Consider the following 15,102-nt stretch of genomic DNA (forward strand, 5'->3'; position numbering starts at 1 on the left):
TTTAGGATTGATGACGTAAGAGTCCACGTACTTACTAAGAGAACTTGCTAACTTAAAAATAGGAAAACAACACAGCAGTTTTAAAATAGATGAACAGAAAATAACGCTGACAGTATAATGTAGCCTCCTCGTTGCATTATTTTTCTTTCATACAGATTCATCAACGCCAAGCCAAATAAACATCACACCAGCTTTGCAAACCCATCTATTTTACATCCTGCCGCCAGCTCCCCTCCGTGTTAAAACATTGTATTCGACTCGAGGGCCCCATTTCTGTAAATTTCTGGCAACAGGTAAATAAATAGATAGATAGATAGATAGACAGATACAGAGATGGATACTGAATAGACAGACTGATAGATAGGTGGATAGAAAGACAAATAGACAAAAAGGCAGATAAATAAACAGATAGATTGATAGATGATGATAATACTAGGGGATATTAGATAGCCTTAAGAACACACACACGCACACACACACACACACACTTATTTATAATGCGTCTGTTTAGAAGGAAGTTATGATAAATTTATGCAGGAAAGATGTCCCAGCGAAAGAGAAATGGCGCTGTATTAAATCTGAAAGGAGGAGCAGGAAGAAGAGGAAAATGAAATGGGAAAGTGAGAGAATGCAAAGATTATTCTCTCCCTAGTGTTGTTTTTCCCTCATTCCTGATTATTTATCCCAAGTTTTTTCCATTTTTTTTATTTCATATTTTCTTCTTTGTTTCTTTTTGACACATGTCCGCCACCTACACTTTCTGTGTGTGTGTGTGTGTGTGTGTTTTCCGTGTTCTCTCCCACCCTCATTTCCACGCCCGTTAGTTTCACTCTCTTATGTTTTATTTATTTATTTATTTTTTCTCTGCTTCTCTCCTTCACAATTTTTCCTTTACTTATATTTTTTTTATTGTTTATAAGTGAATTTTCATGCCTTTATAGTTCATTACTTCACGTCATATTTCATCGCTATTTACACATGCAGCTATAGAGCGATTGCCCTAATTGCACATTAATTAATAATGGCTGTGTTGACACGTGGATCGTCACACGGTAGTGCTTGCATCAATATTTTCAAAATTGCATTTCATGCATGCATATATATATATATATATATATATATATATATATATATATATATATATATATATATATATATATATATATATATATATATATATATATATATATATATATTAGATAGATAGATATACTATATACAATTTATCGATTACGGTGTGAGTTACGGCGCAGATATTTTATGAACTTTACTTTTTCCACCATAACGTAAAACTTTTACTATACAAATTTGCCATGAGGAAAGAGGATGCTAAGAATACACGCACACACACACACACACACACACAGAGAGAGAGAGAGAGAGAGAGAGAGAGAGAGAGAGAGAGAGAGAGAGAGAGAGAGAGAGAGAGAGAGAGAGAGAGAAAAAATTGGGCTGAGTGGAAGATTGATGGAGTGGGATTCAATTAACTTTTTGCTGGACGGTGCTCGTGGATGCATAATTAAGCATAGTTAATAGGTGATCCTATGAATAATTCTCCCCACATCTCTCTCCCTTTCTCTGTGTGTATATATATATATATATATATATATATATATATATATATATATATATATATATATATATATATATATATATATATATATATATATATATATATAATTTTTATTTTTTTTTCTTTTCTTTTCTTTTTATATGTAGGAGGGACACTGACCAAGGGCAACAAAAATTCAATAAATAAAAAACGCCCTCTGAGATATATTCCAGTGCAGCGTCCGTCAAGGGTTTCATACTGGCGATCAGAAAGACAAAAAGCATTCTGAGTGACTGATTGATTAAGAAGCTTGTTAACGAAGATGGATGCAGAATATAAGACATCATAGCTGCAGCTCGATGGTCTGAGGGACTGGATCGGCCATCCTTTTGGGGAATGCAGGCAAATTTCCAGCAGCAAGGAAAGGTGAACGTTGATAGAAGAGTTGGAGAAGTTCAGTGAAGCGGAGTGAAAGCATAGAAGAGGCATGTAATGGTAACGGTAGAAGGAAGTCATCAGGACCATAATCCTTCCGGTGGGCAAGATGAGACACAGCACAGAAAACATTATTATAAAGAATTTCAGTAGCGGACAACAACAGCCAGATATTAGAGATGAAGAAAGAACAAAGAACTATCCAGTGTTGAGTTCACAGCAGTGATCTGAGGGAAGAGTTCACACACACACATGACGTGTCCAGAGTGTATATGTAAGGATGCATAGTTGGAAAAGATGTTCTTGGGAGGAAATTGTGTGTTAGATAAGAAATATATTTAGACAGAGATTAAAATATTAGAAAATAGAGTATTTTTTAATAGATTACACCCAGACGCAACCCGCGCCTCACAAATTTATACATGGCCTTTTGTTTTATTATTCATTTAGCACTTGTAGATGCTATAGATGAATTATCGAGAGAGAGAGAGAGAGAGAGAGAGAGAGAGAGAGAGAGAGAGAGAGAGAGAGAGAGAGAGAGAGAGAGAGAGAGGGGCAGAAGGGAGAAAGTGGTAGGCAGGTGGCGTAAAATAGAGTTTAGATCTGCAGTTGACGTCAAGGGGGATGGAGGGAGGGGGCGTGAAGAGAAAAGGGAAAAGAGGAGTGGAGAGTGATGAGAGTGAGGGGATATAAATGTAAATATGTATTCTTTTCTTCACCTTTCCTTTTTCTTGAATTCTTTATAGATTAATTAATTTCACCCCATACGTACTGACACATTCCATGCAGGAGGTTTGTGGGATTAGTTTACATAATTACTAATAACAAAAGAGACACTAACTCCCACGTTGATTACATGAAATTAATCAAAGTGTGTGTGTGTGTGTGTGTGTGTGTGTGTGTGTGTGTGTGTGTGTGTGTTTGAGATGCCGTGCTTGGCGTCATCCGTAATAGGGAGATGAAAACTGTATGAGAGAATTAAAAAAAATATATATAACACGAAAATAATGGTAATAATAATAATATTAATAATAATAATAATGATAATAATAATGATAATAATAATAGTCACCTCATCAGCTGGTAGTTTACTTGGTGCCAAAACTTTTGACACAAAGTTACTGAACCAGGTAAAAGTTGGTTCATACTCTGTGTGTGTGTGTGTGTGTCTGTGCTAAAAGTTTCGCAGCTCAAACTTATCCCGTGGCCAGTCTCGCTCAGACTTACTGTACAAAGCATTACCCATAATCTGGGCTGTACTTACTCTCACCGGCAGGAAAAAATACCGTTTATAAGACCACGACGTGACAATCAAGACAGTACGTAGGTGAATCACACACGCACGCAGTAGTAGCAGTAGTAGTAGTAGTAGTAGTAGTAGTACTTAGTAAAAGATGTACTAGCAGAGGTTGTTGCTACCCTTTTTGCCATTAATTGTGTTTTTTGCCTTTTCATTCAGGGTATTTTCATCATTCTGCCATTGCATTGCCATTATCGCGTGCCCGAGCAAATCTGGCTGGAGGAGAGGCAGCGGAAGGCGTAATGAGAGTGTGCTGGAACGTGCTAGGGGAGCCTGACGGTATTTTGTCGATGTGAAGGCATCTGTATTTTTTCATTGCGTTTTTTTCATTAAGAGTCTATTTCAATTGGCTGCCGTCACGTTACCTCTTTGTGAGAAGGCTTACCTGTTGCATGCGGCAGGAGAGTGCGCACACCTGGACTTAATTAATTTCCATACTTTGATTTGGTGTCAGCTTGTGTGTGTGTGTGTGTGTGTGTGTGTGTGTGTTTGATGGACCCGTGAATGCTATCCATATCAGTATTTACATTAATTTCAGTATAGTAATGTATTTCCTGTATTTTTTTGTTTGTATTGTTGTTTGTTGTCAATAAATATTTATCAAACTTTCTAACCGCAGGCGCATATGTGTGTGTGTGTGTGTGTGTGTGTGTGTGTGTGTGTGTGTGTGTGTGTGTGTGTGGAAGACGGGCTTACAAAAGGCAGTAAAGGCGTTATTATCCCGTGAATGACGCAATCTTGTTAAAATGAAAGAGTTGAATATCAGCCACAAAAGCCAGACTTAAAGTTGCTTATCTACCCAATTTTACGCGTTGGCAACTGAGCAATGACGCAATTAAGACAGTACACCAGACGACCAAGGGACTCTCTCTCTCTCTCTCTCTCTCTCTCTCTCTCTCTCTCTCTCTCTCTGGGAAACATATTAAACCTTTTATGACACAAGACGATAAAGTGAGTAAAGGAAAAGTGTATGTACGTACGTATGTGGTTTCCTGTAAATATTCTACCGAGGCTTGTTTTCTCTCGTCTCTCCTATCTGACTCCACGACATCCAAGGTTAAAGGTCAATAGTTTTCCTTGAAGGGGGAGCGCGAGGCAAGTCATCATGTGGCCGGGAAAAGAAAGTGGGAGAAATGGAAGAAAGTGATGGGGGAAAGAAATGTCTAGAATGAAATTCCAAGAAACACCAAGTTTTTTTTTTTCTTTCTTTGCTTTTTTTTGGCTTCATACCATTTTTTTTTTCTTTGTCTGTCTCTCTCTGGCTTTTTCCACCCTGGGGCTTCTGCGTGCAAGTGTATCTATATTTATTCTTTGTTTTTTGTTTTTTTGTCAGTCTCTATCTCTTTATCTCCCTGGTGTCTGTGCTTCTGTCTATCTGTGTATCGTTACGTCTGCTTTCTCTCTCTCTCTCTCTCTCTCTCTCTCTCTCTCTCTCTCTCTCTCTCTCTCTCTCTCTCTCTCTCTCTCTCTCTCTCTCTCTCTCGTCCTGAAGTCAATTTTCACTTTTGTCTTTTCTAATCCTGCACGACAGCCTCTATGCATCATCACTCTTATTTTTATCCTGTTATTTACCGAGCCTTCAGTTCATCCTCTTAGAATCCATTACCATGATCTCGGTACTCCTTGATTTACCTTCACTCTTTCCTCAAGGCCAGATAAATTTCTCCTCACCCTCTTAATACGTTAAACTTTCCACACTCTTCCCCCACTCTTCCCCCACTCTTTACCCTTTCCATCACCAGTAGTTAAATGAGGAGGAGGAGGAGGAGGAGGAGGAGGAGGGGAAACGGAGAGGAGGAGGAAGGGGGTAATCATGCTGGAAATACTGGAACCGCCCCTCGAGTGACTGTTAATTACAGGCTAAAAAGAGATTGCTTAATAACATTGATGATGCGAGCAAATATAGCTTTCCTCCCCGCCCTACGTTTTCTCTTTCCCTCTCTCTGTCCCCCCCTGTTCCTCTCTCTCTCTCTCTCTCTCTCTCTCTCTCTCTCTCTCTCTCTCTCTCTCTCTCTCTCTCTCTCTCTCTCTCTCTCTCTCTCTCTCTCTTTTCCTCCCGCTTCCCGCCTCCCTCTTTCCCGATCCCCATCACCCCATTTTCTTTAATGAATTGGTTGGGTGTGAAACTAATTATCGAAAGCTAATTATCAGCAGCTGCAGAGACTTAATGGGGTTTATGGTGATGTAATTATCGAGTTGTCACACTGAGAGGGATTGGCTTGATTAATGCCCTCGCTCTGTTATGTGTTACGAGTCTGCGGGGGAAGGACGATGATGCTAATGTTAAGTGAGGGACATAAGAAGGTGGCGCTAGGTGTAGGAGGGGCCGGCAGCAGCAGGACAGTGAGAAGAGAATTATTGTGGTTTGCTTCGACTGGATATCCAAAGTTGTATCTGGATTTTGGCGTGTTGTTTTCTATTTATTGGTTTCTTCTTTTTTTATTTTTTTATTATCTGATAGCGCCTACCGTCTGTATCTTCCGTATAAGTTTTAAGGTCGACACATACACACACACACACACATACGCGATCCAAGAAGCCAGGAAGAGATGAAAAAGGAAATGAATGGCGAAAATTATAGGAAGAGAGAAATTATAAACAAATTCGCCGCAGCCACGGCACACACACACACACACACACACACACACACACACACACACACACACACACACACACACACACACACACACGGAAATGTGAATGGTGGGGAATAAGAAAGTAGCAAAAGATGAAAAAGGAAATTGCACCGATACCTACATTGAAGCTACACCAAAAAGGCCGCTTGTACATCGCAAATATCCTTGTCGAAGTTTGTTTCCACAGAAAAAAAAAAAAAAAAAGTCAGTAGAGGAACATGGAGGGCAACAAGTGTGCTTCCTTCACTAATGATCAAGGAGGGAAACTGAGCAAGAACGCTATGGCTGCTGTAACAAGGAGAGCCGCGGAAAGTTTACATTGAAATTAAGTAGGAATAATTCAGTCAGATTTCTAAATACCAATGCGTTTTTTTTTTTTTTTTGTCTTATTTTTGGTGTTGCATGAAATGACCTTGAGCGTTTAACCTGAAAGGGAATATACAAACAACAAAAATACAAACATGCAAACATGGTCTCTCTCTTGTGCAGAAACCACCTGGAGGAGTTTACATCGTCAATTTTAAGACTGACACCAGAGGAAAATTTCATTGGTCATCAATCCCTTATTTCCACAGTACTCTGATTCCTATTGCATATCTTTTTCTGTCGTATAGCGGTTGTGTTTGGTGATGGCCAGGTTACTTAGTGCGTTTTCGTATAATCTTATAATTACACGTACTGATGTTACGATAATTCCTCTATTTTACTTTATATACCCTGCTGTATTTTCGTCCTTGCGTGCTGTCTTGCCTTTGCTTTCCTGCGGGTGTTTTCTCAGTGCGCTGTCGTATCGTTGCATAGTCAATGGTACATGCAAAGTTTTCTCTCTTTTGTATGTATATTAATGCCCTAAAGGGGGTGTCGCAGCGCCTGTCCCACATGCTGTATTCATGTTGTCTTTTGGTGTCTTGCATTATACCACATTATATTTTTCTCCAGTGGTCTAGTTGCCTTTCGCTTCTGTCTGTCTTCGTGGCGCGGGGACGGGATGAACGAAAGACTGAGCTCAAGAAAATGCAAGAGAGTGGCTGTTTACTGCCTTTCAGCTTGTTTAGTAAGTTTTCCAATAATCTTAATTTAGGTTAGTCAGAGAGAGAGAGAGAGAGAGAGAGAGAGAGAGAGAGAGAGAGAGAGAGAGAGAGAGAGAGAGAGAGAGAGAGAGAGAGAGAGAGAGGGGAGGGGGCGGATTGGGAGAGGATAGTGCGTTTCCAGTGTACACACACACACACACACACACACACACACACACACACACACACACACACACACACACACACACACACACACATAGTTAATTAGTCTTGGAGGCCCAGAGGCTACCACCATCTTACTACCCATAATAAGTTTGTGTTTGGACTTCTCCTCTCATCATCATCATTTATTTGTTTCTCTCACACGATTTATCGCCGTACATTTACTTTATTTGTGTAGGACCTGTTGTGTCACTTTTTATAGTGTGTGTGGGGGGGGGGGATATACCTTCAGGAAGAATTATCTATTTGATGTTCAGTGACTGTGTTTCTATTGAGGAGAACAAAGTCTTCCAAAGAAATGAAAAAAATAGGGCAGTTAAGATGTAAATAGTAGGTGACTGGATTGTAGGCGAAAAGAAATCTTGTTTATTTCTCTTGAGGTGATGCCAAAGGGACGTAACAGTAGTGATGAAGGAAAGATGAGACTGTGAAGTGGTTAAGAATCCCTGTGGCTGTGGTAATGTAGAGAGAGAGAGAGAGAGAGACGAATGGTATTTCCTAAGCTGATCTTCCCTTGCAACTATTTATGTGACATTTTTTGCCATTCAGCTCAAGCAGTGGACACGAACAGTTGTAAATATTTTGTCCGCTGTTCTGAGTTTCTTTGTGTGTATCTATCTATGCACGAAACAAAATGATACTGACCTTTTTTTCTTTGCACGAGATCTGTATTTTTATCAATCAATGAAATGATTGGTACCAGCTTTCCATCGGCCTGGAGAATGTGAATGATAAAAACAATAACAACTGGGAGACAATAATGATTGAAATCCATCACGAAAATCACTGAAATCAAACAAAAAGTTGTCCGAATCTTTAGAAGGAAGAGTCTGACGAGCTGGAAGGAGATAAATAAAAAGAGGAGAATCAGAGAAAAAAACACTTATAAAACCTGACAACTGACAGATTTTCATCATATTAGAAGACTTAGGATTTAACAAAGCGTTCAGCACCATGGAACTAAATGTTGCAGTCATGTTGGTCATGCATGTGCCACTAAATGAAATAATGAAATGAAAAACACCTTTTCTTCAAATTTTCCTGCGTAGGTTGTCATTCGTTTACCTGGCATTAAACATGTGAACTTTCTTGCCTCGTTATTCTAATATCCATGACTGAGTACTGGATCAGATTGAGGATCAGTAAATCAAAATTCTAGTCTGGAAATCAATCGTCTTAAGTTCATGACTCTGCCTTGAAGTTGATGACTGGAGTGCTTGGTACATTGGTCATCTCACTGTCTCTGATCTGGCCTGACCTCCATCCCTCTTGCTTCTTCCTCCTTATCTCCTGTCCCATTCGACGTGTCCCCTCTCATCTGAAATTCCGTCTCCTGTCCCAGCCGTTCCATTTTCCGACCAGCACCGCAATGCCACTGTACCCTTTGATCTGACTGGCCTGGCTGACCTCCACCCTCCACACACCAGCACTGTTCTATCACAGCCAGCCATCTCTTCCTGTCTCATTGTAACCTCCTTTATCCTTTGTATTTCCTGTCATCAACAAGGCTACTTTTACGTTCTTGCACCGGGTATTTCATCTACTAATAACCCCTTTCTCTGTCACCAAACTATAAACTCCCACTTCATACCTCGCTGCGGTCACTCAGCGTCATCCTGTCCCGCCCCACCCCGCCCCGCCCCGCCCCGCCAGGCACCTTTAAGCACATAACCTGGCGGCTCTCCTCAGGTGGCCGCGCCCCCACAGGCCTCCACACCACCATTGATCACCTCTTGCCAATATTAGTCACTCCCCAACCCCGCAATGCACACGTTAATACAATGCATGCAGCCTGCCTCTCTTACACGCGCACACACACACACACACACACACACACACACACACACCCTGTCATTATATCAGTTTTGAAAAATTACAATAACTGAAACTATATCTGGTGTTAATGTATTTTCAATTCTCAATATTTTAGCTTATATTGGAAAGAAAAATACTGGAGTATACCAGCTCTAGGAAATCCGAAGATTTAGAGGTGCCTTAGTCTTAAGACAGCGTAATGGAATACCTGTTTTTGGGAACGTAGATAAAATGTTAATGTCAAAGCATCGTTCGGTCAATGTGACTTCAATTGTAGGTCAGTTTCTCGGAGCTTTCAATGTAGGGAAAATAAGGGATCGTTTAGATAAACAATGCTTAAGTGAAGAATCAAAGTATGGCTTTACTGTGGGAGGTGACACGCAGGAGATTTTAGAAGACTCCTGAAGCAGTAAATAATGGAGGCACTTATGATGTCATTTGCTTGAACTTCAGGTAAGAGAGAATTGGTTCTTAAATACGCGAAGGGATTGGTTTTCAAATGCAGTACCAGTAAAGTGACAAGTGAATGGAATAAACTCAATGGTCAGGTCGTTAGAGCAGAATCAATGGGAAACTTTAAAAGAATATTAGATAAATCTATGGATAGAGAATATAGACTGATAAGGATAAATACATTTTTATAAAGGGGCTGCCATGTGCTGCTGTACTGGCTTCTTGCATCTTGCCTTATGTTCTTTTAAGATTTTGTGGCATAGTTCCCGTGGCCGCACCGACCTGCCTGCCTGGGATGGTGCAGCTGCCGGGGAAGGCTGCGGCTGCTGCAAAGTTCCCATAAAAGATGTATCAGTTTAGGTTTTTGTGTTTTCTGCTCTAAAACTGTTGTTTGTTGTCTCTGTTGCTTTTTTTTTTTTTTTTATTGTTCTCCCATTTATGTTCCCGGTGTTCTGCCTTTGTCTTTCTCTCTCTTTGGTCTTACAAAATGTGGCGGATTTTTTTTTTTTTAATTTTCATAAAGTGTGTTGACAGGTGTGTGTGTCTTTGTTTTATACGTTCACTGTATACGCTTCATAACGCTTGATACTGATAGCGGAAACCAAGATTTTGTATACTGATAAGAAATTGGGAGTTTCTGCAAGTATCAATGAAACTTTCTGTCCAGTCACCGCCACACGCCTTACCTGCAGTGCTAAGTAAAGTCAAATCTTTCCCTATGTTTTCTTTTTTTTTACTATTATTATTATTATTATTATTATTACCATCACTCCTTTTTCGTTACACAATTTTCTTTTTTTTTTTTCTTCCTTTACCATTACCTCCTTCTTAACACATTTCCCCCATTTTTCCAGTTTTCTTTACAAGCTTTCACTTTCCTTCAATCCTTCCTACGTTCTCTAACCTTCCCCTTCTCATTTTCTTTACCATTACACGCTTTTATCGCCTCTTCCCTTCATTTATCCCTTTCTCTAGACGCTTTTCATCAACTCATTCCCGTATCGACAGTCTTCCCTTCACATTCTCCTCCTTTCTCCCATTACATCACATCTTCCCATACATCTCCTCCCTTCCTATACACACATATCATCCACTCTCCCTTCGTGACACCATCTCTCCCCCTCAGGCGTCCCTCCAGCCCCTACAGCCCCGCAGCCTCCGAGGGACGCGCCTTAGTCGGCCGTAAGTTATCCTCGCGGCCGGTAAACTTAGGCCGCGAGGACCATAAAGCAGCGGCAGCGTTATATTACCCGCGAGCAGAGAGAGAGAGAGAGAGAGAGAGAGAGAGAGAGAGAGAGAGAGAGAGAGAGAGAGAGAGAGAGAGAGGTCACTTTGCCACTCGAATATACAACATAAGAACGATACGCTTTTCTCACGATCAGATAATCTTTCAATAAGGTGAAGAGAGACGTAAACCACCTTGCATTCCACAAATTGAAGGAATAATAAAAGAGGGGCCGAAATAACGAAACCCGAAGTGACTGCCTCTCCCTTCACAGTCCCTCGGTCGGCTCGATTAGTGGCCGCAATTTTTACAAAGATAAATCAACCGAGTCCAGAAATATTAACACACCGCTTAGACCTCTTGCTATTTTTGCACCCTGTCAGAGCCGCACGGAGCCTGACGCGGGGTGATGCGCTCAAATATGGATGCTTCCTTTCGTTCCAGGTGGTGTCGAGGGAGCAGTGTGTACCAGGTCTCTGAGAATTGAGTTGCACAGGGCTCAGAAATCCATGGGGGAGGGACAGAGGTCAGATCAGCATTCATGTTCCCATCAACGTTTAATGGTTTGTGGCATGTTAGCAGTCCTTGCTTCTGTCTGTTTCCTGGAAAATCGACGGAGAGAGAGAGAGAGAGAGAGAGAGAGAGAGAGAGAGAGAGAGAGAGAGAGAGAGAGAGAGAGAGAGAGATTTGTAGAGGAGGAAAGAATAGGAAAATAAACAAACGGGAGTCAAAAAAGGAGGGCACTAAAAACAGAAGGAAAAGGTGAAAAAGGAGTAGGAGGAGGGGAAGGAGGACGAGGAATACGAGTTAAGGGACTAATGGGAAACAAGAACATGGGAGTCCCTATGGTGACAAAGTGATAAAGAAGCATCGGGCATAAGGGGAAGTAAAATAAACTGAAGAAAAGAGGAATAAAGGATAATGGGGAAGAAGAGGCGTGAAAGAAGGCAGGAATGAGTGAAAGAGGAAGAGAAAGAAGCAATGAAAAAAGAGATCTGATGAGACTAATGAAGGAAGAGAAAAGAAGGAATGAAAAAGGGAATAGTGGAATCAGTATGAGAATGGAGGAAGGAGTGAATGGAGAAAGGATAAGAGTGATTGAAGGGAGAGAACCAGGAACGAATGAAGGAAGAAAGGAGGATGAATGAAAAAGGAAGGAAGAGGAACAGTAAATATGAGAAGGGGGAAAGGAGTAAATAAAGGAAAGACAGGAGTGATGAAAGGGAGAGAATAAGGAACAAATTAAGGAAAAAAAAAGAAGAAATGGGGAAACACTAAATATGGGGAGGAGGAAAGGAGTAAATGAAGGAGGGACAGGAATGATCAAGGAAGAGGATGAGGAAGGGCCAGGCAGGGTGCAGGAAGACACCAAATTCACACTGCCAGCACTAAGCCAGATGGACAATGCAAGGTTACCATTTAGCGATTAAGCCTCCCGCCCTGGTCACCGCGCGTGGACTCATGAATGTTGCATCCTCAGGGGACGCAGCAAGAGGAGGAGGAGAAGGAGAAGCAGCCGGAGGGAGGAGGAGGGAGCGAGGGAGGGAGGAAATGGAAAAGAGACACAAGTTTCCGAGTGGGGTTTACAAATTATTCTATTTATACTGCTGGTAGTGGTGGTGGTGGTGGTGGTGGGAGAGATAGAGGTGGTGGTGATGATTATGGTGCTCTTCCTCTTCCTCCTCCTCCTCCTCTTAATGGACAGATACGTAACTCATGTGCTCTCCTTCATTAAAACGAGTTCCTCTTATTCTGTTGCAGTCTTTCCTCCTCCTCCTCCTCCTCCTCCCCACCCAGACATGTAAATAGTAGTGTGCCCTTGCTCATTAAGGTGGGTTTGTCTGGTTTTGTTGCAAACGCCATCCTAATTTTACTTCCCTGCACCATTTACTGTCATCACCACCACCACCATCAACACCGCCCTTGCAGACCATCACCGCTCGTGTGTGTGTGTGTGTGTGTTTAGTCCTTCGGGGAAAAAAATTACTTATCTGATGTTTGGGAAAAATAAAGGTGAAATAAGTAATATTACAAGAATTAATTAGGGTAGAAAATAAACCGAAAAACAGCAAAGTTATCACTCAAAGATGCCACGACACGGAAAGCAAGGCGTAGTGAAGAGCAGGAAGCACTAAGGGAATTTGGGAGAAAACCTGTATATATATAACACGAGTAGGGGAAGACCATCTATCATTCAGACCGAGATGGTAAAAATCCTTTGGCGGCCATTCATAGTGCATTGCTAGGAGTGGAGAGAGGGGGGACGCAGCAGTGAAGGGTGAAAGGCTAAAGGTGTAGATGAGTAGAGTGCAAGGGAGAGGGGATGCTTTGACGAGTTGAGACTTGTGTGTGAAAACAGGGAAGGAACTCTAGAGAGAACTTCTGCACATGGCTGGAAGTGAGGGAAAACATAACTACAACCTGAAATTGTGAACTGAAAATATGAATAAGAAATGCGTGAAAAAAAAAATAATCATTGATATTAGATAATAAGCAACATAGCAAAATGGACAAGACAAAAAAAAGTCAAGGAACTGTTTTCAAATGATTGTTGGTAAAAAAAAAAAACTTTACCGTCTGTTAAAGGAAAACATGAACCTGACAAGTCCATATTAACAATCAACACAACTAGAAATAGCAAAAAAGAAACTGAACTTGAAGAAAAAATGCTAGTAAAACTTTTAAATAGAAACCAGATAACCTAATGATAATAGAGATTTATATTGAAGAATAGACGCCAGAGGGAGACCTGCAAGAACGATAGGAAGATTACTCGCTAAAGGAAAGACCATGAACAGAGCAGGGTTCGGGAAGCCAACGCTCAAAGACAGAGCCGCCCTAACTACAATGCGTCTCGGCCAACTTAGTGCGATCAAACACTCGCGGCGGCGGTGAGGGAGGCAGCGGTAGGACGAGGACAACGAGAAGGAAGGAGAGAAAAGGAAGTAAAGGAAGGAATGACTGCGACTTCCAGCATGCAGAGACTTCCCTTTCGTTCTTTCCTCCACCACCACTACCACCACCACCACCACCTCCTCCTCCTCCTCCTCTTCCGCCCTCACCTCCTTGTGCACTTCTTTGTTCTCCTCCTCTTTGTCCTTCCTTCCTCCTAATCCCTCTCAGTTTCTCTTTTTCCCAGTCATGTTGTGCTCATCCATTCCTTTTTTCTTTTCGTTTTTACTTATTCTCTTCTATCATTCCTTTACCAACTATGTGTGTGTGTGTGTGTGTAGCAAGAGAGAGAGAGAGAGAGAGAGAGAGAGAGAGACCAAAGAGACTTTTGTTTGTCATCAATAGTGGAGACGAAGCGTTTGTTTTCGAATGTTTGATGTTTTTTTTCAACGTGTTTTTTTCTGATGTGTGTGTATGTGTGTGTGTGTGTATGTGTGTGTGTGTGTATGTGTGTGTGTGTTGTGGGAGGGGGGATAGATAGACAGACAGAGAAACAGACAGACAGAGGGGGTTGATTATAGAGAAAGAAACTGGAGGATCAGGAAGTAAATGTGAAATCAGTTTCCATTCATTGCAACTGCGCGCACACACACACACACACACACACACACACACACACACACACACACACACACACACACACACATTCACTCACTTACTGAATGGTTTAAATAATGACTAATTATATGTAAACTGCCTATCTCGTCTTGGTATGCAGTACTCTGATGAAATTTCTATGCATTGTTAAGTTTATAAACGTTATTAGTATGCTTGATCATTTATGGCAACGCTTTTGGCAGTGTGTCCTCTTTTCTCAGCTCTGCGTGCAAGGCGTCCCCTCCCTGTCAACAAAATGAAGAGTGACAGATGAACAATTCCGTGAAGTCAACGAGATGCAACGATTTCGTCTCCTTTCCCACTCTTCTCTGTAAGCAAGCGTCTGTTCTGTCGTCATGGGGTTAGGCTCAAGAGAATGAAGTTTCCATAATCGTCGATAATGCAATTTCTTGTCCTCGTTCCCATTAGAAATGTTCCCGTTCTAATTTTTCTTCCTCCTCCCTCTCCCTCCTTTCTTTGATGTGCGTTAAGTGATTTGCTTATCTCCTACCTGATTATAAAGTGACATCCTCAGACTTGTCGATGTTGAAGAAGGGGACTCTCTCTCTCTCTCTCTCTCTCTCTCTCTCTCTCTCTCTCTCTCTCTCTCTCTCTCTCTCTCTCTCTCTCTCTCTCTCTCTCTCCCCCCCATGGTTCCGGAATTAACAAAGCAAATCAATAGAAATAAAAACATTCTTATTTGCTTTACGATTACCACTACCTTTCTTCCCTTACCTTTCTGTTCCATGTGGGAGGAGGAGGAAGAAGGAGAAGAAGAAGAAGAGGAGAAAAAGGTGGAGGAGGAAGAGGAGAAAGAGGAGAAGCACACTATTAGGAAGATTAAATAAGAGGGTATCCTTTGGGAGTCTGCATCCAGCCTCTCC

At 41.4% G+C, this 15,102-nt stretch overlaps 1 protein-coding gene across 6 annotated transcripts in view; it reads left to right on the forward strand.

Annotated features, from left to right (window-relative positions):
• The window catches only part of LOC135110613 (uncharacterized), a 169,109-nt gene that overhangs the window by 96,465 nt on the left and 57,542 nt on the right, over positions 1-15,102 (forward strand). The window contains exon 6 of one of the 6 annotated variants that reach the window (XR_010273333.1): positions 14,440-14,549. The exons of 3 other annotated variants lie outside the window; for them this stretch is intronic. The gene's annotated coding sequence lies outside the window, so the exon portion shown is untranslated. Of the gene's footprint in view, positions 1-1,719; positions 2,302-14,439; positions 14,620-15,102 lie in introns of those variants that run through there. 2 more of the 6 variants (XR_010273334.1, XR_010273332.1) reach the window with 2 other exon arrangements.

The sequence above is a fragment of the Scylla paramamosain genome, chromosome 20 (genome assembly GCF_035594125.1).
Source record: "Scylla paramamosain isolate STU-SP2022 chromosome 20, ASM3559412v1, whole genome shotgun sequence".
NCBI classification, from domain to species: domain Eukaryota; kingdom Metazoa; phylum Arthropoda; class Malacostraca; order Decapoda; family Portunidae; genus Scylla; species Scylla paramamosain.